The 21,414-nt window shown below is 29.6% G+C and overlaps 1 protein-coding gene across 9 annotated transcripts in view; it reads left to right on the forward strand.

Annotated features, from left to right (window-relative positions):
- The window catches only part of LOC136970163 (single-stranded DNA-binding protein 3-like), a 212,643-nt gene that overhangs the window by 50,109 nt on the left and 141,120 nt on the right, over positions 1-21,414 (forward strand). The gene's annotated exons all lie outside the window — the stretch shown is intronic.

Below are 21,414 nucleotides of genomic sequence, written 5' to 3' on the forward strand. Positions count from 1 at the left end.
CTTTAATGAAAACTGCTCTCATATATATTATTAGCAATATCTATTAATAATTAAATTAATTTTGACCTAAAGATTTGTAATTACTTTTTAAAATATATTTTAAAAATATTTAAAAATATAAATTTTGAATAGTTTGAAGAAAGACAACTAATTTGATTATCTCTTCAAACTTATTGTAAATTGTCATTTTCTTTACTTGAAATATGGTACATAGAAATATTTAATATTCTGCTATATATTAATATATTAACAATTAGTTAAAAAAATTGCTGAAATAGCCAAATGGAAATTTTTCTCATTGAATTATTTTTAAATTGTTTATTAATGTGACTAAATACAGTATGTAAAAAACTATGAAACTAGAATATAAATATCATTATTTAATAAAATAAACCAAACTCGGTGAGTAAAAGTTTATGGTTTTGATTCTTAACTAATAATTTAAGTGTGTGCATGCCAATATCCTTATTTGCTAATGCATTAATTAACAATACTAGATTCAGTTTATTTTATTTTAAAGAGACTTTTCATCTGGACAGTTTCTTTTGGAAATGGATATGTAAATTGTAAATGAAAGTCAAGTTTATGCTTTGAATATATATATAATGCACTGTACATTTTATTTAAAACTAGCTATTCAGTTTTTTCAATAATATTGGATGGATGTTTTTTTTTTATATATTTTATATTCACTGATTGCATATGTGAATGAATAATTCAAAATAAGTTTGAGTTTTTCTTATTTATATTTGGATTTTTATTTTAATTTATATTTGGATAATAGAGTAAACTGAGTAAATTTTTAAATACTAATTGTTGAATCTTTTTAAAAAAAGGCATTATTTCTTTTATCTATTATTACAGTTTAACATTTTTATTAGTTATTCACTTTGTATTGATAAAATTGTTTTCAGATATTACACATTGAATTACAGTAAAATTTGATCATTAAACCATATGCATTTTCTGCATTTTAATGAAAGCACCATATATGTTATTTTAATTAATTAATCTAATTAAGTGTGTTATATCTTTGTTTTATAATTTTAAATTTGAGATTAGTTTAATTTCTAAAAACAACATTGATGATGATAAACAATAAAATTTATCAAAAGAACTTAGTTTGAAGCAAAATAAAATTTGATAATTAATGTGTTAACGTACAAACAGTAATTTATCAATATAATTTTTGGCTTGATTACTAACAAATAATTATTATAATTATTCATTTTGTATTCCTTTACAAAGATTTTTAAGAAAACAATATGGTCAAATCTTGATGGCACTATTATTTGAAATTCTGATACAAATTGTGAATGTTATTCTAGAATATTTAAATTACTGTAATAAATTGAGTACATTAAAATGATTGAGAGAAAATTAAATATGGTAGCATTCTTCTTCTTTTTGTTTGAACTATCTTTTATCATCTAATTCAATTATTTTGTATAAAATTTTTAGAAAGTTACCAAAATGATTATACAATGTGGAAAAGAAAGTCACTTAACACTCCTGCTACAAAATATAGAATGTACCCAAAGTTAATTTGCTGGTATTGGGAACACATTACATTAAGGGGGAAACAAATTGATGTGTGTTACATGCACAGCTGCCACTTGCCACCTTTATGGCAACCATGTTGAATGCAACTCCAAAACTGCAAATGGGAAGGGAGTCATGTGACTTGTCATTTAGGGTCAGATGACTCCCTTCCCATTTGCAGTTTTGGAGTTGCATTCAACATGGTTGCCATAAAGGTGGCAAGTGGCAACTGTGCATGTAACACACATCAATTTGTTTCCCCCTTGGTGTAATGTGTTCCTGACACAAGCAAATTAAATTTGGGTACATTCTATTTTTTGTAGCAGGGGGTGTTAAGTGACTTTCTTTTCCATCCTGTATATTTATGTATGTTATACAGCATAAGCTCGTAAATTGGTTAAAGCTAGTAACAACTATCAACTTTGAACTTTATCTGTATAAAACATGCTTTATCCAAGTCACAAGCATTAAAGCTGTGCTGACATTATCCAATTTTGATAAGAAAAGTAATTAGTCAGGTCAAATAACAAGATATTACTCAGTCAAACTATAATTCTGTTGTTGTTGTTTTATCTGAAAAAGGTTGTAAATTAGTTACTGTAGAAAGTATTTTGATTTTCAGAATACCAATATGTACAGTATATAGATTTTAAATGGTGTATACTAGAGGTTGATCATACTAATAAATACAATTGAAAAAAGATAAAAGATTCTCTGCTGAAGCTTGTCATAATATTTTTGCATTTTTGTGGTACTTAGTCACAAATAAAAAGTAGTATTGTAGCATGTTTTACATAATCTAGTGTGTATTCAAAGACTTACAGCACCTATTTTTTGTGTTTGTCTTTAATTGTATTTATTAATATAGTAAAACTTGTGTAAATCTTAATCATACAGTACTGAATATTCTTTCTATTTTGGCAGGTTTCCATTTTGAATAGGCTGTAGTATTTTTAAGCTTTTTTTTATCTTTAAACTACACTACATAATGTCAGTTAAGTTCATTTTTTAATAGTAAAATCGCTTTTGCATAGCCTGATAAGAAAATTTTATTACTAGACTTAATCCAAATAAATACGAAATAATCTCAAGATGGGAATAGTCTAATGAAAGAATTGAATTACAATAATAGAGATCAAGTTATTCTGTGATCTGGCTTGTTACTAAATTTTATTACTCTAATTAATTGTTAACTTTGTAATTATCAACATGTTAATCAACCTGTTTCCAAATACTTGTACTAGTTAGTTACTAACTACTCTGTACAAGGCAGATTGACAGCATGTGTTACCGTATTCTCATTATTTTCACTACAGAATTTGTTGCTTGTTCTTGAACTTAATTCTTGGCAACTCAGGTTCTTGAAAGTTCTTGATTTTTAAAAGTATTTGATTATGCCCCTGGTTAATTTAAACAAAAATTAATATTAATAAGGATCTTGTGTCTGTTGCCTTGTCATATGCTGTTCATTTCTCTGACAAGGCTCAAAATTATTCTTGCAATATAGTTTTTTTTTTCACTCTGCTATGACTATTATACTTGGAGATGATTTACTTATTTATCTACAAATGAAATCTTAATTTTCTATTTTATCCAGGTTAAGATATATTCTTTGCACCCAAAAACCTCTTTTGTTTCCACATTGGACAGGTATTTATTGTAGTGAAATTTAACTTAGAAAATCACTTCAATTTGAAAATTTTTTTTTTGTTTAGGCAGGTTAATGTAGTCCTGATGTTTACAAGTTTTTTTAAGAAAAGTGTGTTATAGAGATATAAAAAATTTGTTTCTGTATTGCTAATTGGCTTAAAATCTGACAGCATGTCTTGTTTGTCTTGTATTGTCTTGTTTCCATTATCATTGTAATGGCTAAAAACAAAATGCCCATAAAAAGGCAAAATCTATATTCAACTTTATCCAAACAACAGTATGTATACTCTACATTATCTAGATAAATCCTCAATTTTAAGTTTTGTTCTTGCTTTACTCAAGCCTTAGATAAAAGTTTTAGTGGTGTTATTTAGTTAGCATTTATCAATTAATCTTAGGTTTACTGGATTCATGGACTTTAGTCATAACATATACTATGTATACAAGGTGTTTCACATAGTGTTACAAAAAAATTTCATCAAGAGAAATGACAATTCTATTTTTTTATTTTAATTGGGGTTTATTCTTTATTATTTAAAATTTATATACATTTAAAAAATTTTTAACCGTATCCTTTAAATTTGGAGTGGGGTAAAAATTGAAGTATGGGTTTCTTGAAAATTTGGTTAATGTTTCAAGATTATCAAATTTGAAGAATTTTTCCAAATGAGAATTGCTTGATTTTGCTTAGTGACTTTGTGTATATATGTTTAATAAATTTAGAATGTGATTTAAATGTAATAACTGATGAAGATCATTATTAACTGCATTTTTTTTTTTTTTTTTAAATAGATGCAAATGCAATTTAAATATTTGTAATTTGATTTTTAGGATGTATTGTGTACCTTAAACATTGCCATTAAATATTCCAAAATTGTTGACAGTTGCTATAGTAGGTTAGGTTATCAGGTCATCAATTCAAAAAAATCTAATCTACATTCTGTACATTAGCATTACATTAGACATCTGTGATGTAATAGTGCTGTAAAGCAATCAATCAAGTTTGATCAGAATCTGATTGACACTATAAGAATTTATAATTTCATTAAATTACTGGAATGAAAATTTTTTACTAGAGAAGAAGGGAAACATTATTTTCCACTCTATTTAACAGTTTACTGAATTGTCAATGTTTTGGCTGTATGCACTCAAGTTCATTCTGTACTGTATTGACTGAAAGAAAAGTTGCTATGTGATTTTCACTAATTGAATGAATACTGTTTGATGGAATTACCTGAAAATTTTAGTAATTTTGCACAAGTGAGACAGCTAATAAAACAGTTCAAAGTTTAAGTAGTGGATAGACTGTAGTGGTAATTTTAGTTAATACCTGTATTGCTGAAGAGGAAAATATTATTGCTGAGAACAGTGTAAAAGAATTTCGGAAGGAAACTTTTCATGCTGATATTGGACACCTGTTCTGCACTTTTTGCAACATTGTTGTTAATCACATTAGGAAAGATATATTAGAAAAAATTTGAAGTTGAAAACATGAAGAAAAGAGAAAATGATCAGTTTTATTCAAAAATATAAATTTTAAAATTTACATTCAACCATGGCACAGAAGTTTTAAATTTACGAAAGGCAGTTCACTTGAAACTAATTGATGCTTTTACATCAATTAATATTTTTATGGAGAAATGACTCCTTTAAATTACTAGAATTTTCAACAAAAAAATTTTTAACTGATGTCTGCCATTGTTGAACAATGAAACAGTATTATCTGCCAGTTTTAAAACTGCAAAAAGATGGACTAAAGAAGATTTAATGGAGTTGTTATAGATGAAAGTTGTAATATAAAAGATAGATTTTTACATATTTTACTTGTTTACTGCCAAAGGGCAACAGTGACCATTTATAATTTTACATAATAGTGAGTGAATGTTTGAAGTTATAAATGCCACAACTGTTTCACAATTAATAGTGAAAAATCTGCATGTCAGTTTCAAGTATGAGGATTTGTCTTGGACAATTGTGTGTGTGTGTGTGTGTGTGTGTGTGTGCATGCATGCATGCATGTATATGAAAAACATATTTGAAACATTGAAAATATTATTTCCAAACTACATTCACATGATGTGCAATTCAATAGGGATGTTTGGTAAGCTTAATTTAACATGGTTGACAGGTTCACAGTGTGTATGAAAGCAATCGTCAAATATTGCCCTAGCAGAAAATGAGTTGCTTCCAGCTTCTCAGCAACAATCAGTTGGAAAAGAAAAAGCATCTTCTAGAACTTGTAGTAATAAGTGTGGTGGAATATAAGGTTTGTGACAATTAGTTACCATACCAGTCACTTTGAAATTTACAAGTGTTTCCGAGAAATGGAATGTGAAATCACTTTTATAACAGTTATGTTGAAAATTTAAAAGAAATGCTTGACAACAGGTTTATTTTTAGAAGATACGAAATTTGTTGCTAAGGATGTGTCTAGGTTGCAGTTGTTTGAAATTTGTAGTGAGAATTTACTAAGTATATGAAAAAACTTAAAAGTTTGTACTGGATTGATTCCATAGCTAAAGAAAAATTTTCCTATTCTTCACAAAGAAACAAATTCTGACAGGAAATATTTTTGCAGTCATTGGTAAAGATTGTTAAATATTTTAATTTATTTATTAAATATTCTATTTAGTATTATTTTGATGTATTCAACAATGCTGGTTATTCAAGTCAAGGTCCAAATTTTACTGAGTGAGGTGTGAAGTTTTCCTGTATGTTTGACCCACTTCCAAGTGTCCCTGCTAAAAGAAGTTTTTCCAATTTCAGCAGTTTCTTTTACAAGTAATATTCTGTATTTTCACTGAGCTGAAATTTCTCACTATTTGAAATGTGTCCATGAGAAATTTGAATCCACCTCAGTTGTAAAATTTTTGGAAATGCCAGCAACTGCTGAGAAATTTTTTTATTTTTTTCAATTTGGTAGCCAAGTATTTTCTATAGGTATCCCTGCAAATACTGTTTATGCTGAGAGCATTTTTTTTGATACAACTAAGTGCTTATCGTTTTAAAGATAAGGGATGCCAGAAAAAGTTGAACAGCTTTTAACTGACATTTTCAATACAAATCTGTAGAGACTGTGGTCTGTGAATTATGATTAATGTATGATAGATTGAATTGTAATTATAATTTATGAATTTACAATTACATAAAATTTTTTACAAGAAAATTTATTTTAACTGTAAGACAAAATAAGTACAAAGTTAAGCATGAGAAACTGCATTTGTAGTGCAAAAAACTGTACTTTTCAGAAAAGATAGGTCTTTGATTATAAGAATGATTCCAGAAACATTTGCAGTTCAAATTCATTGCATGACAGTTTTTTTTACCTATTATTATTCTGATTGCTTTTTTAGTTTTTTACCTGTTGAGTAATGTTGGTTAAATTGTGATATTAAATATCTTTATTTTTATGTACTTTGTTAATGTTAAGAAAAAGTGTTAATTTAAATACAATTAAAAAGGTTTCAACATGCTAGAGATTTTTCATGTTTTATAGACACACACTGTGATTTTAGACAGTGAAAAAGTTGTTTAAGTTCTTCAGAATGAATTTCATATTGAAAATTGGCAGATAAGACATTACATAATCTGCACCTGATTTCCAATAAACTCTAATGGCTGATTCATCTGTTATCTCAAGAAAATATGGTAAATTATTAATATTTCATTGTAATGGTGGTTTCAAATATCTGTTAAAAATCACTATGTAATACTATCTTCCTGCATAAAGTTGCATTTTTTTAATAAATTTTTGTCATGTATCAGTTACACACCATTAATAGTTTAAAAGAAAGAAAGAAAAACATGAAATTCATTTTTAAAAGACAAATTAGAATTTTCAGTTTTGTATAGGCTACTACTGTGAACAAAAAGTATCAGGAATGGTTCATATAAACTACTTGTGTGGAAGAGGGCACTATCATTGTTTTTTATGTCATTTGGTGCAACTTTCATCAACATCTAGCAACAATCTGTATGTCATCATCTGTTTTAATTTGAAAATAAATGTGTTGTGTGTGTAAAGAATTTTTGTGCTGGTGATTTTTCAAAATATCGAGTGTAATTGAGCAAAGAACATGCATTAAATTTTGTTTTTGCAATGGAATTACTCCCACAAAAAATATTGGAAATGTTGCAAAAAGCTTTTGGTGGTGATAGTCCATCAAAAATAAGAATTTTTGAGTGATACAATGTGTTTAAGGAAGGCAGAGAATGTGTTGTCGAAGATGGATTCCACTCTGGTAGATCATCTATTTCAACTGATGAAAAACACATCACTCAAGTCAGTGATTTGGTGTTTAGTGATTGTCATTTAACAATTAGGGATATCATTAAACATGTTCCAGTATCATTTGGATCTTGTCAATCAATTTTAAAAGATCATTTGGGCTTATGGAACCTCACTTCTCAAGTTATCTTGAAAAGGTTGAATTTTTTTCTCCCAAAACATATTCAAGTGGCTGAGGAAATGCTTTCTCAAGGCAAATTATTCTTAAAATGCATCATTACAGGTGATGAAACATGGATCTATGCTTTTGACATTGAAACAACTCAACAATCAAGTGAATGGCACTTAAAAGGTGAAGCAAGACTGAAAAGACCATGTCAAAGTCAGAAGAAAATCAAGGTCAGGTTGACTGTTTTCTTTGATTGTCCTGGTGTTGTGCATCACAAAACCTTTGACTAGCCAAACTCTCAACAATGAATATTATTTGAGTGTTTTGCATCATTTGCATGAAGCGATTTGTAGAAAATGATCTAATTTGTGGCAAGAAAACTCGTGGATTTTGCATCACAACAATGCATCTGTTCACAATGCTCTTTCTGTTTGTGAATTTTTGACCAAAAGTTCAACAAATATGGCAAGCTCTGTATTCACCTGATATGGCACCAAGTGACTTTTTCCTGCTCCTTAACTAAAATTTCTTCTTTGTGGTCACTGTTTTGAGTCAATCAAATCTATCTGATGACTTTAAAGCATGTTTTGAGGATTTGAAAAACATTGGCATAAGTGCATTGCAATGGGAGGGGATGATTTTGAAGGGGGACAAAATAAATTTTGATGAATAAATTTAAATCTTGCATTTTACTGAACCATTCCTAATATTTTTTGATTACATGGATATACCTGCTTGTATTTTGGCATACATTATCAACAAAATTAAATGTGAAGTTGGAGCAAAATTCAAAATGAATGATTTTATTTTCAGTGGATTTATGACAAATTTTTAAAGTTGAAGTTTAAGGAGTTTTTAATTTTGACAAAGAATATTTCAAATTAATCTGTGTTGCAATCAAATTGTAATAATTATCTCATGTAAGCATTATAATTATTTTATTCCAGGAAATTAGAATGATGAAATTCAGTGTTGGATTTATCTTTGACATGGTCCCAAGCACTAAATTTTTCAGGGTCCTTGCAACTTAAAAATACACAAGGAAAAAAAAAGGAAGTCAGAAGAAAGGCAGAAATTGAAAGAATTAAACTTACTTATCATTAATATAAAGTTTATTACACAGTTTATCATGTTTATTACAACTTTGACTCTCATCCACAAACTGCTCAATCACATCATTAAAAGACAATTTCTGCAATTTATCATTCTCAGTACACACAAGGCTTGAATCTGATAGTTTCTCTTGCTTTAGTGTTGTATGCAAATAATTTTTACACACTTCAATGTGTCAAAAGATCTTTCACCTGAACAGTTTATTGGTAACACTGAAAATTTCAAATGACACTTTCCATCAAAAATTTTGTCTTCATAACTCAGCAGTTCCCAACCAGTGGTCCGTAAGAGCTAAAATATGGTCCGCGAAAGATTTAAAACTTTTATTCATTTTAAATTATTATTCCCACATTGATACAAACTGGATTTAATTTTTACTAAAAGTGTTGTTTTCTATTATAATAGTACTGTTAAAGCATGTTACTCTTGAGTTTAATGATTAATCAAAACTTTTAACATACATAAAGTTTATTTTTAGATTGACACAGTATTTTTCTTAAACCTTGTGGTCCTTGCTAACAACAATGAAATCAAAGTGGTTCCTGGTCAAAAAAAGGTTGGGAACCATTGTCATAACTCAATGAAAAAATTGAAACAAAAACAATCAAAGTGGGAATGGTTCCTGGGGTGGTCCCTCTCAGCCCAGGGTCCCAAGCAGTTGCTTGTTTTGCTTCCTGGTAAATTGCCACTGCTGAAATTTCACCAGTGGCAATTTACCAGGAAGCAAAAGATAGAGATTGTCATTATGATAGAAATAGTTTACTAAGAATTGATTACAAGTTTCACATTACTTTGGCTCGCAAAATATTGTTGTTCTATTTATTTTTCAATTACACTTGAATATAGTTGAAATGATAAAAGGTGATTGAAAATATCTATTTACCAAAAGTACCAGTTAGATCAGAGATAGTTAACTTATGGTACTGTACATGTGTCAAAAACTGGCATGCAAAAAGAATTTGTATGGCAAATATGATTATTTTACTGTATAATATTATTAAGTATAATAGTCTTTATAAATAAAATAATAGAGTATAATAATAATTAGTAACAAAGAAAAAACCTTTCACACTTTGTTTCTAGCAATTTAATCACTAAGTACTGTACAAATGTTTTTGGCCATTTTGAATGGCCTTCTTCAGGTACAATAGCTTCAATGGTTTTTTTTTTTTGTGTTACTGATTTTAAGTAGTTCTAGCTTTGAGTGTAGAGAATAATAATAATTTACTATCATTTACCTCTTCTTTCTAGAATATTCCAGAAACAATTCAGCAAAGTCCTTCTGACAAAATAAATATATAAATGACATTAAAATTATGATTTAATTTTAATTTATATTATTTTCAGTACTTTGTTCTGGTTTTACAGTAACTGATTCATCATCATTAAAGTTAAACTCTAAATCTCTGAACTGATTATAAACTTGGCTTTGTAAAATTTTTTATAGTTATATATGTTTACTTTGGCACAAGTCTCAAGGTTTGCACCTTGCATTAATGTTAAGTTTTAATGTTTAGGTTTAAGTTAAGGTTTAAGTTACATGTAAGCTTAGATAGTCAAGTAACTACTAGTTATCATAAGAAAAAACTACTACTAAAATCTACATGATATCTGCAATGATTATAAAAATTTTTGTAGTTTTATTAATCATTTTTATTATTTAAAAATATAGATTGATAATGTGAATCTAATTATACATACATGTGCATTTCACTAGCAGGAAGTTGATATGAATGTGCTAAGAAATTGTCATTGTTTTATTTTAGATATTCAAAAACTTAAGTTAATGAAGTTGTTCTTTCTGCATGATTAATTCTTAGGTTTTCAGAAGATGAATGATCATCATTTCTGGAGTTTTTTCTTTTATTTTCATTTACACAGTGTGGCAATTATATTCCGGGACTGGATCTATAAAAATGAAACAAAACAATTTTATTCAAATCCTTTTATTAAATTATTCAAAATACTTCAATACACTTTTTACAGCGATTCAATAGTGATTCAAATGCCTGCTCAAGCTCAATTTTCGGTATTGCCTCTAATATGCGCGTAGACTCTCTTTGGATGGTTTCAATATCATTAAAAATGCGTCCTTTCAACTTCATTTTCATTTTTGAAAATAAAGAGAAGTCACATGGTACTAAATCGGGGGAATACGGCGAATGATTTTGTGACACAGACTTGATTTCGTGCCAAAAATTGACGAACAATCAATGATGTGTGACTCAGTGCATTATCGTGTAACAAACACCAGTCATCAGAATTGCAATATTCTGGTCGAATTCGACGAATTCTTCCCATTAATCGTTGTAAAACTCCCAAGTAGAAAGCAACAGTAACTGTTTGACCCTGTGGGACGAACTCACGGTGGATGATGCCTTTGCTATCGAAGAAAACAATGAACATCGTCTTGATTTTTGATGGAACTTTTCGTGTTTTCTTGGCTTGAGGTGATGATTTTGACTTCCATTCGGCACTTTGACGTTTTGTTTGTGGGTCATATTGAAAACACCAGGTCTCGTCACCAGTAACAATTGATTTGAGGAAGGTTGAGCTGTTATTTGCTGCTCGTACAATCTCTCTGGAATGTTCTAGTCTCATCAATTTTTGCTCTTGGGTTAGTGTGTGCGGAACAAATTTAGCACAGACTTTTGTTTTGCCCAAATCTTCTTTAAGAATTTGTCGTATTGTCTCTTTGTTAATGTTTAATGCCTGTTCCATCATTCTCAGTGTCGCATTGCGATCGTTGGATACAAATTCTTGCACTTTTTGAATCGAATCTGCTGTTCGAATTGTTATTGGCCTTCCCACACGTTTGTCGTCCTCCAGTGATTGTCTGCCTTCCAAAAATCGCTTGTGCCACTCAAAAGTCGTTGACCGTGATAAACACTCACTTCCATACACTTTTTGCATCATTTTGAACGTTTATGTGGCACTTGTGCCAAGTTTAACGTGAAATTTAATAACAGCACGTTGTTCCATTATTGTTTTCTGACATGTAACAAAATAAACTGATAAACAAAATATCAAAAACAATGATAAATGTCAACCGATTTAAATAAAAGTTTTAGGTTATGTTCATATATGTCCAAACTTCATATGACATAAAATTTAAACAGATGTCGCTACTGGTTGCTGAGATATAGCTTCAGTCCCGGAATTTAATTGCCGCACTGTGTATTATTTTCATTGTTGGTTAAGAAACATGAAAAGCTAGCTTTTTTATATTGATAATATAGTATGAGGCATGTTTTTAAAGTACCATTTTGACATTAAAAAAACACAACTGCAATTTTTTAAATAATTTTATTCTTACATGAAAGCCTGTACCTTAATCTACTTTTCAACATAATTTCCTCCAATATGAAGGCACTTTTCATATTGTACAACCAGCTTCTGAATTCTATCCTCATAGAAACCTGCTGCTAATTTGCCAACCACTGCAGCATGGCATTTTGACATAATCGCCTTGGCGCTGACTGCCTAGATACCATTTTAAGTGGAGGAACAAGTGGTGATCACTAGTCGCTAAATCAGGGCTATACGGAGGGTGATCAAATTGTTCCCAGTCATGTGATGTGATAAGATTTCAGGTTCATTGAGCCACGTGTGGTTGGGCGCCCTATTGATGCCCTATTTGAAGGGTCTGGGAATTGTAAAAATGTCTGTTAAGTAGAGGTATCTGCTATTTGGGAGTGTCTGTTATGGATGTTTAATTGTGTTTCTTTTTATAATGTCTTCATGTTTGTCCATTTTCTTAAAGAATTCAACAAACTTTGATATTATGAATAAAGATCTGTTTGGAATATAGTATATAAAAACTGAAATAAGTTTTTTTTATTAAATAAAAAAACGTAGTCGTTTCCAAAAAACTTGGCTGATCACATTTATTTCTTAAAATGTTCCAGAATAAAATCTTCAAACAACCCGACCTTTCTTTGTACGCTACACGGCCACCCACGAAAAAAGTTCTTTAAAACACAGAAATAATCCAATTAAAAATATAGAATTTTTAAAAAATCAGAATTGGTGACCTTACGACATCTTGGGCTATTCATCCTATTCCATTCGGGAGTTTCTGGTTAGGATATGATAGGTTAGGGTTTGTTAGCTTTAGTTGTCTGGTTAGGTTCATCCTACATTATGGTAGGTTAGTTTAGTTAGTGAGTAAGTAAAAGTAAGTTAATGCTTTAAAAAAAAAAAAAAATTGAGGTCTTGCCTGTTGTCTCTGTCGGTCCGTTTGTTTCATCTAGTTTGTCATTGTGTTTGTTTCCTTTTTGCACTGTCTGTCTAGCTGTTAAGTAGTATTAAGATTCACGATTGCATTCAGTTTTATTAATATTCAGTAGATATAAGTCTTGCTACTAACATCCACTTGGCACTAACTTCTACACTTAGCTATTTGTGGCAGCACTCAATTATTGGTGTTTGCTACTCTCAGGTTTTTTTTAGACCCTTTGGGAGACTATGGCCTTGCAGCATAAAAACTGTATGCTGACATCAAACATAGAGGGTACTGTAGCCATGTATGCTGTTCAGAGGGATCCTACCTTTCTCTACTGTCTATCTCCTCTCCCTTCTTCTTTCCCTCCCCTTTCCCTTATATTCTTTTCTGCCGGCTAAACACTTTATGTATAGCCGATGTCTTTCATGTATGTATGTATGTATGTATTGTGCTCAGAAGAATGTTTTTTTTAATGTTGTTAATTAATAACTAGTTTTGTTATGTCTGATCAGTTTTATATTTTAGTTGCACTTTAACTGGCATGCCGGAAACTGCAGAGTTACCAGCATGCTAGTCTCTTCCATTTTTATATGGCATGCTGGTCATTCTGTGAAAATATGGTAACAGTTCATTCTCTTTTATAGCCATTAAACACACACAACCAAACCAATACCAGCAACTATGTAATTAATAAATGAAAACATTAGTAAATAATTTCTTTATCTATTTAAAAATTGGTTGTGTATGTTTATCTGATCCCAATTTTGGAGAGTTACTGAAGATAGCCATTAAATTTAGTCATTCTTATAATTTGAATTAAACTTAATTGACTGCAGAGGTTGCAATTACCTGAAATTACTCTTGCAATACGAAATTCGTTTGGCTAATCCATTTGAATTTTCAAATTTGAATGGATTAGCGAACTTGGTACGATGGAGTAAAGTCAGCATGTAGTGAAAATGGTATTAAAGAGGAATGGTGTATGGATAGAGAGAGATGGAGAGTGTTCCTGGAGGTTGGAAGGTGACATCAGATGCCATAAACTGATTGATTATAAATAGAAGTTGCAATCAAATACTGTTAGGTGTGCATATAGAAAAGGCAACATACAAATAGCTTTTAAGGCTAAGTAAACATACAAATAGCTTTTAAGAACAGAGATAAGTTATTTCTGCACTCAATTATTGATGTAGAAGTGCAGCAGGCAGTTTTGGACTTCTTCAAGCAGCAGAAACAGGAGTTTTACCAACGGGGTATATTCAACTTGGTGAAGCAGTGGGATGCTTGCCTAAATGGTCATGGCGCTTTTGCATGACTGGCATACCAAATCTGGACTATACAGCCTTCAAATGGAAACTTTTTGATCATGCCTTATAAAGTTAATATTAATGCATCATACAGCACTTTTAATTGTGATTATTGGTTAATTATTGATTAGAAATAAATTGATTGCTTTAATAAACATATTTCTCTTAGTAATCTAATTTTATATTTTGCACTAGTTCTTTGTTTTGTATAGCATGGATTTGCATAACATGGCACTTTTTCAGAACTTAACTACTGTGTTATATGAGGGAACCTGTATATCTATTGCTATGTTATATAAGATATGTTTATTATTTTGGAAGCTTCTTTCAGATATAATGTAGCAGTTTTAGAATATATCATACTTGCATTAATACATACAACAATTTATTGAAATTAAGAAATTCTACATTCTGTCAAGTATGGTACATCTTCTAACAATAGCTATTTGAACTGTTGAGAAAAACACACAAAAAGTGAAAACTATCATAAATGACAAATATCTTTATATTTAAAACATTAAGTAAGAACGTTTTAATAATGTTTAAAAGATAAATTTCACTAACATTTTTTCTAAAATATAAAATTGATTCTCTTCATAACAATTTTTATTATTTTTGTTCAAGTATAATTTGTTTAATATAATTTCAAAAAACAAATACTAATTCAAGAAGATACATTCATATTGTAAACTTTATACTATTTTTACAATACTAAATAAATGATTCCAACTTCTATGTTGACTTTCATTTTTATAATAAAATTTTTTTAGAACTCTGAAACATTAGTCAATTAAATATTTTCTAATTAATAAATTTGTATTACGAATTACTTAAAGTTTGTATTACGAAGAGTTAGTTGCTATCTATTGATGACTTTTAATAATTATCTTTCTAAGTTTTGTAATTGTTGTTTAAGAAACTGACTATCTAAATTTAATAAAAAAAATCATAAAATCAACTATATTAATTTTTTAATGGTTTTTCACATTTATTAATATGGTATGATGGCTTTTATCTAAACTATTTAATAACATCTATAAATTCTAATCATAGTAAAATATAAGTATAAATCAAAATATAAATTTTAAAAACAGCTTCTTTAAATATTTTTTCATTTGTATAAAAATGAAAAATGCAGAGAGTTAAAGTAAAATTATTTAATTAGACGTTGTATTATCATCATCATTGAATAGTGTGAATTATATATTTAAAAAAAATGAGTTTATAATAATATGGATAAATTGAATAAAATAAATGGACACAATATTCTGACCACAAACTGTGTTGTTATATTGGAATATTAATTTATAGGATGGTATTGTTGAGATTCTGATGCAGCTTCCATAAATTTAACATATTTACTATTATTAAACTATGTATTTATCAAAATATTTACTATTATTATTATTGTTATATATTATTACATATATGTATTGTAATAATATAATATAATAGTATGTATGAAAGTGGTGTGTGTGTGTATACACTAAGGTATGTAGCAAAAAAATTGACACAAGGATTATCTTTTTGTGTCCAAAGTTACACACGGCTGTGTTAATTTTGAATCTTAATTTCATTACACCACCGGAGGGTGTGTTATATGTTCATTTGAGCATAGTTCGTCATTGTGACAGGTCTAGACTTGTATGTTTCAGTCATCAAACACTATTGCCAAGGAAGAGAATCAAAGAAAGACTCCACGTTCTTATCAACAACATGATAATGGATACAAATGAACTGGCAGATTAACTGGTGTTCATTGTGCTACAGCATACAGAATGTTGAAGTGATGTAAGAACAGACATAGACTAGACTGTTGGCAGGATCAGGAAGGAAACAGAGTCTGTCAGCGAATTACAAATGGAGTGTGACACAACTGGTGCTGTGTCATCTGATGTGGTCATTGCATCAGATTGCCACAGAGCAATGGGAAGGCCTGAAAGTGTCACATACATCCAGCATCACTTGAAAAGTGTCAGCATCAACAAATGGTGGCCTCTCAACATACCCATATTAACAGCTGAATACATGATGACCAAATAGGTTATCATGTGTTCAAGTGTTCAAATCGAATTCAGACTGGAGCAAAGTAGTGTTTACTGATGAGTTAATTTGAGTTGTTTTGAACAAATTGATGTCATGGAGATTCATATGGCCATAAAAACTGACACCAGTGCACGGATCTGCTGTCATGATGTGGGGTGGCATCAGTGCTCAAGGGATCACGTCACTCAAAATCACCCGAGGATACATTAATGCTGAATAATATCAAAACATCTTGCATGAATGTCTTTTGGAGATGATGAGCTTGCTCTATCCAGAAGGATAACTTTTCAGCAAGACAGCATGCACCCATATGTTGTTCAGTCAACACAACAGTGGTTTTGTGCACCACAGCACAAATGTCCTAGACTGGTTGGTCTTAAGTCCTGATATTAACTCAATTGAAAATCTGTGTGCTATCCTCAAGAACTAGCTGGAATGCCAAGATCCTGAAAAAGAAAACTTCATCACAAAAGTGCAAGAAGTTTGGGACTTGATCAATGCTAAGGTGGTGGAGTCACTTGAGGTGTACACAGAATGGAACAACAATTAAGTCTAATTTTTATAACTAAGTGTCAAGTTTGTAGTTTGTGGCTGTGAATGAGTTTTGTGATTTAATTGAGAAATAAACATGTGAACAGAGACTGCATTTGTTGCAATTTTTTTTTATTCCATACTATATGTATACAAGTATATAGTATGTGGTAAAAAAACTGTACTATACTATATAATATTACATAAAATGCATTATATTTTTTCTTTTGTATTTTATTAAGTGCACTACTCAGTAGTTGGTGTATTACATTACACCAACAAGGACAAATACAAGATAAGAAGTAAGAAAACAAAACAAAAAAATAATAAAATGAAATAAAATGTACAATGGACAGCCAAAGCATCAGTAGATACAGTTCTGTAACAACAAACTTTTTTTAGTAGAAATAGACATTGCACAGTGAGTGTAAGAGGACTTGTTGGAAACATGCCCCCTAACAAGAAGCTGCATATAACACTAAAGATTGGATAGACCTCTTAACAATATTGAGACAGCTATAGAGGTTAAGCTCCAGATACATCTTGCACATCTCATAAGCTAGTTACCAAATTGTTTGGCCAGAGCCAAAATGTACTTTTAGATGATCTTTGAAAGTTAATTTTGTTTCAAGAAAAATACCCAGGTATTTGTGAGAGCTGACCCAATTAATATCCACATCATTGAGTTTGAGAGAAGGAAAATAATATTTATACTTGGTGATAAACAACATATCTTCAGTTTTGTTTGTGCTAAATAAAAGTTTTGTTTTCCAGTGCCCAAGTCTGCACAGTCTCTAGGGCTACACTTAGTTTATCTTGCACTGTTTGTAGATCTATATCTTGGCAGGCTATCACATTATCATCTGCAAAGGCTTGTATGAATACATTTATACTTTTGTTGTACAATGAGATTCCACAGAGACAGAGATAGCACACTAGCCTGTGGGCAGATATGCTGTATAAATACAGCATACCTGCCTACAGGCAGAGTATTTTTACCAGAGTTGATGATATACTTAATACATAGCTGGCATGTTGTTAAATATATTTCAAAATGTGACAATCTTCATCTATAACTTGCATCAATAAATGAAAGTTTGCATAAATACAGGAAAGTTGTTGGTCTTTACATGAAATATAGTTTATTTTTATTATCCATTTCTTCTAAATAAATCTGGTTGGAAATATCATGAAATGTTAATGTTCTCAATCATGGGTAGGGTTCCAAATAGGCTATGGCATTCCTCTGTCTCAGGTTTCATGCATGTTTAAATTTACAAGATATTCATATTGCTTTATATCACTTTATTGTAACTTGAGTTACTTCTTTGTATTAAAATGTTTAATTATTCAGTTAGTTTATGTTTTTATAATAAATTATTGTTCGGAGAAAATAAGACATTTTGTATGACTGCTTATGGGAACTACTGTTATTAATTTTTTGATACTGTATTTATTATGTTAGAACCAATGGTAACTATTTTCACAATACATTTACATAATATAGAATTTTTTTTTTCCTATTTATAAAACTTTTTAAATAAAGTAAAAGAATTTTTAACTATTCTTTTTGAATCAATTTTAGCTTTGCGTCCTTCTTCATTAATTTAATTGCTGTTTAAATTGGTTGCAAGAGCAGCTACTTGGTAGCAAAATTGCTATCAACCTAGTAAAATCATCATTTTAAATTGTGTGTTAATGATACATGATATTAAATGATATGAGATGATATCAGTTGTCATGACATGACGTGATATGACATGACAATGCTTGACATCATGGCGTTATATTTGGTAAATGATGTTTTGATTTCAGTTGTCAGGAACATTATATGACTTGATGTCAATTATTAGAAAATGATATGACTTAACAACTCTTGACACCATGTTGTGCTTGACATCAAGCATTATCACTTGTTCTCATCAGTTGAGATATTTTGTATGTTTTTGGTTTTTTTTTAACATTTGACATCTACTAATGTTATCAAGTGATGTCAATCACAACATATCATCTGATGACATTTGACATCATGTTTAGAAATTTTTGAAAATATCTTGAGAAACTTTTATTGTTAATGATTGAGGCCATCCATTAATTATAGTAATGTACAGATTTTGAGTCACCTTTGATAATTCTCTCCTATTTTGTACAATGATGTACTTTTGACAAACTATTCCCTTTAATTCTCTGTGCTATAGTTTATGGACCCCTCCTGATATTGAAGAAATATTTACCAAGTTCTGTAAATATTTTCTCATGTGTGTTAAAATAGGCTTAACAAATTTGTATACCATTAATATTATAAACAAAAAGGTCCATGTAAACAATGCTTCAACCCTCTTCCTCTTTGTGTACAGTGATGTACTTTTTATGACAATGCCTTCCTCTGTTAAATTGTGCATTTAATTAATGGATGGCCCCATTTCTGACTTCTATAAAACTGTATAGCAATGCATTTGGTATAATTTGAAATTAATTGGAAACCTATTACCAGAAATGATATCAAGCAATATCATATCTGAAATGATTTTTGGAGTTTTAAAATGACATATGATACCACTTGTAATCATTTCATCAGTTGATATCAAGTGATAGCATACTTTGTCACATGGTCATTTGAAACAGTCCAAAAATCATTTAAGACATGATATTTAAAAATGATGAATTGATATTTTTACTAAGGCTGATGAAAGCATGAAAGGATCAGATCCTTTACTTTGAGGATATCATTTAATAAGTTAATACTGAAACCTTTAATAAAAGAAGTTTTATATTTTAAGTAACAAAATAATAATCATTTTTAATACAAAAAAAATATACATTTGAAATTAAATATTTATTTTATTATTGAAAAATTAATGTATTTAAGTTTAGAACTGATTTGTATTAATAATTTATTTTACTTCTTAAATGAAAAAATAATTCATTTTTGGAAAATGTTCAATTTTCTTGATAGTATTCTTTATATATAATTTGCTACTTGTGCCTAGTTTTGCTCAGGATTTTGAAGAGGTGGGCTTTAAGTAATTTGTCCAGTATTTTTTTTTTATTTTATAGAAGTTTAAGAATAACTGTGTGTGCCTGATGTTGCTTAGGTTTAAGTTAAGAGGAATGAGCTTTAGTAGTGGTTGGGACAGAGGAGCTCCAATATAGTTTTTCTAGGGTGTCAAAGAATATTCATGCCAAATTTTGGTATGGATACATTGAGCAATATGGAACTCTTTAACATCATATGTATGTATGTAGAGTAATGAGTAAAAACTATACATATTTTAACTTATAAATTAACAAATCTGTATATATATATATATATATATACACACACACACACACACACACACACCACACATATATATATGTATGTATAATGTACTGTACATATATATATATGAGATTAGATTTTTGTAAATGGTGGTACTAAATCTAAAATTAAATTATAATTAAATTAAAATTATAATGAATGATAGTGTTTTCTAATTTAAAATTTTTACTTTGCTATAAAATATTCAATAGTTATCTTCATAAGGAATTATGCCCTTTAAAAATACAGTGCATATTTATGAGTGTAACCTGTGGGTTATGTAATATTAGTGTTACCACCTATCCAGTTTTCACCCGGACAGTCCGGGAATTGACTCACTGTCTGGATGAACTATTAATTTTGTCCGGGAATTTTGTAGAAATTGTGAAATTACGACGAAACAAAGCTCTTGCAAATATTGTTATAAATTTACATCATTTGAACAACGAAAGACCTCACACTCACTGAAATTCATCTGTCATTCTGCCACAATACTCTGTTTATGCTGATGTGTGACGCACGACCTGCCTGTTGACTTTTTCTTTTTTTGCTTGTATGTCACTCCTACACAAGTCCTTAGTCCCTAACTGTAACTGAGTTAGAACCAGCATGCACATTATTCTTCGCATTGTAAAATGACATTGAGCATGCGTTGAGAACTTCTGTTCGAACAAACCTGACCTGTCGTCCGGGTCAGTGATTTTGTAAAGGTGGCAAGATGTGTAATGTTAAAAAAAATTTGAGAGATGTGGAGTATGCAATAGGGCAGGTTATACATTGATTGTGCAAATTCACAATTGCAATTTAAAATGATGCATATTATTTTTATTCTGTTTTTTTGTTGGCTATGTGCTATTTTATTGTAGGTGATATACCATTGTGGGTTATAAGTATGAAAATATGGTAATATTTTATCTATTAAAATTATCAGTACCATTACAGAATTTTTATTTTATTATAGAATTTTCAGATTATATGTATAGTGAACTCTACACTATAATGACAATGTATAATACAGTAAGATCTTGCTTAATGCTTAGGATATATTCTTAGAACTTATGAAACAGAGCTAAATGGGATAATTTTAACATTATTTGAATAAGGATAGTTAAAACACAAATGTGAATAAAATAATAATTAACTTTTATTTAACAAATTTATAATGAACTTTTATTATACTATAATTTGAAAGAGTGTATACTAGAGTTCTATAAATAGTAGTTCTCTTGGCTGTGCCATGCTATGATAGAGAGAGGCGGCACTGTAAGGGGGCAGCATAAGCAACATTTCAAAGACTTGCAT

Source organism: Centruroides vittatus, unplaced genomic scaffold (genome assembly GCF_030686945.1).
Source record: "Centruroides vittatus isolate TY-2023 unplaced genomic scaffold, ASM3068694v2 contig_1046, whole genome shotgun sequence".
Taxonomy (NCBI): domain Eukaryota; kingdom Metazoa; phylum Arthropoda; class Arachnida; order Scorpiones; family Buthidae; genus Centruroides; species Centruroides vittatus.